A 2,765-nucleotide genomic window follows, 5' to 3' on the forward strand; every position below is an offset into this window, starting at 1 on the left:
GCACAAACTCCAGAGTTCATTGATGGTCCAGGCTGAATACTGCAGTCTTCAAACACTATGGATGGTTTCTTTTCCCTTAGGCCTTCTAGCTAGACCATAGGATAGATAGATTTAGATGTGGAAGAGAAGTTGGAGACTATTAGGTTCACCTCCTTGATTTTATGGATAAACTGAGGCACAAAGCAGGTAAGTGGTGCTTTAAATCAGTTAGAAAGTATCTTGTAATGGGCTGAGGTTTGAGCTGATGCACTGAGGTCCCAAGTACATGAGGCTAGATAGTAATTGGGCTATACTCTATTAATATACATGATTGGATTAAGAATGGTCCCTGCCCACTCTCCTTGCAAGTCCTGATGTGTTGTATAGGAAATGACGATTTTGGTGGGTGGAGGCAGAGAGGGAAGAAGACAAGCTGGGAGAGATTGGGCTGAGTTCGAGACTCCGAGCTGCTGGTTGTGTGGCTGCTGGTCGAGCTAGCTTCTTGACTCAGCTGCACACATTGCTATCGCCGATTCTCTTCCACCTCCGATCCTTCTTCACTGAGAATAAAGACTGACGATTTTCCCCTAACCTGAATTCCTGTCTCGTGCTGATCTTAAAATACACAATCTTAACAGTATCTGAAGCAGAATTTGATCTCAGATCTTTCTGACTTACATCTCTACCTACATACTAGCCATTTAGGAGTGGATGTCTCACAACTTTCTACACTTAACATGTCCAAAGCAGAATTCATTTTGTTTCCTGCCATATCCTCCAGTCTTCCAGTTTTCCCTATTTACTATCAAATGCTGACATTGTTCCATGCTCATAACTTAGATGTCATCTTCAACTCCTCACTCAAACTCCATCCCCATACTCAATCAGTTGTCAAATCTTATCATTCCTACCTTCATAATGTCTCTCATCTACCCTCCTTTCTCTAACATTGCAATTACCCAATTTAGGCCCTCATCACCTTACACTTACATTATTGCAATAGTCTACTTGTTGATCTCCTTGCTTCAAGTCTCTCCACTCTTATGCATCCTCCATTCATTTATCAAATTCGTCTTTCTAAAGTAGAGGTCTGATCATATCACCCTTTATTCAATCAACTCCAGTGACTCCCTTTTACCTCTGGGATCAAATATAAAATCCTCAGTTTGGCTTTAAAAATCCTTTATGATTTGGCCACTTCTGCCCTTCCACTATTCCTATACCTTATTGACCTTATACTCTAATCCAATGACAATGGTCTCCTTACTATTCCTTCAATAAGCACTTCCATCTTCTAACTGAATATTTTCATAGGCTGTCTTCCATGCTTGGAACACTCTCACTCTTTATCTCTACCTCCCAATTTCCCAGGACGCCTTCAAGTTCCAGCCAAAATCCTACCTTCTATAGGAAGCCTTTCCCAATTCATCTTTAGTATGTTCCCTGGTGATCATTTCTAATTTATCTATGTATTTAGTTTGCTTATACACAGTTGTTTGTGTGTTGTCTCCTTTATTAAACTTTGAACTTCTTGAGCTCCCTTGAGAAACTGATTTTTTTTATCCTTTTTTATCCCTAATGCTTAGCACACTGGCACATAGCGGTGCTTAATAAATGCTAATTGACTGTACTCTCTGTGCCACTTAGCTTTCTCATAATCATATCTGGTCTTGATCACATAAACCAGAAATGTCAAACTTTTGAACCACATATAAGTGCAAAACTCAGACTTAAAATGTAAATGGGAAATGCTTAACAAAAATACCAAACAACATAATGTTAATTTGTGATTTTCTGAGTCATTATGCTACCTGCAAGGTTCAGTTTTCCATTTGAGTCTCATGTCGCTGACATAAATCATTTTCTAGATTCAAAAATACATCTGTATCCAGTAAATCAGCTCTTTTTTTTTTTAAAAAACCTCTTTGGGTAACTCCATCATTTTCTTATTTACCAGGGAATCCAATTAATTCTCTCAGGAGCAGTAAGTGTAATGTGTTGTCCTTTGAATGTCTCAACTATTCTCTGGTGCTATTTTGTATACAAACGATCTTTCAATTACTTGCTATGGGATAGTTTCCATTGATCCACTATCATTTATTTTTCCTGAATACCAAAATTTCATAGGAAGATCTTACTTAAGTTCTTGTCAGCAAATTCAGCCAGTATGCTGTCACTTTCTTGACATAATGTCTGTTACATTATGCTTTCTATTTCTATCAGAGCATTTCTGAGAGAAGATTATATCTAAGTGATAGGTTTCCTTTATCAATCCTCAGACAAAGTATACATGCATAATGAATCTCTATGTCTTCTCCCTCCCATGGAATTCCAAAGCACATATTAGTGGGCCACCATGGTTCCTGTCCAAATATCAGTGAATTAAGTCTGTGATATAATTAGTTCCATGGTGTGCAGATAATAGGATTGCTGCAAGAAATATTTCACTGGGCTCAGGAACATGTCCCCCAATGTATATCTTGCTGAAATATAGTAGTGCTATACTTCCTGAAAGAGAAGCCATACAGTGAAAAATATTCCTCCTTCAATACCTCAACAACTATAGAAGCATTCTCATTCTCTGTTGATTGGTGGTATTGTTCATTCATTTCAGTCATATCCAGCTCTGATCCCATTTGGGATTTTCTTGATAAAGATGATAGAGTGGTTTGCTATTTCTTTCTCCAGGTCATTTTACAGATGAGGAAACTGAGGCAAACAGGATTAAGTGACTTACCCAGGATCACACAACTGATAACTGTCTGAGACCAGATTTGAATGCAGGA

This window comes from Sarcophilus harrisii, chromosome 6 (genome assembly GCF_902635505.1).
Source record: "Sarcophilus harrisii chromosome 6, mSarHar1.11, whole genome shotgun sequence".
NCBI lineage: Eukaryota > Metazoa > Chordata > Mammalia > Dasyuromorphia > Dasyuridae > Sarcophilus > Sarcophilus harrisii.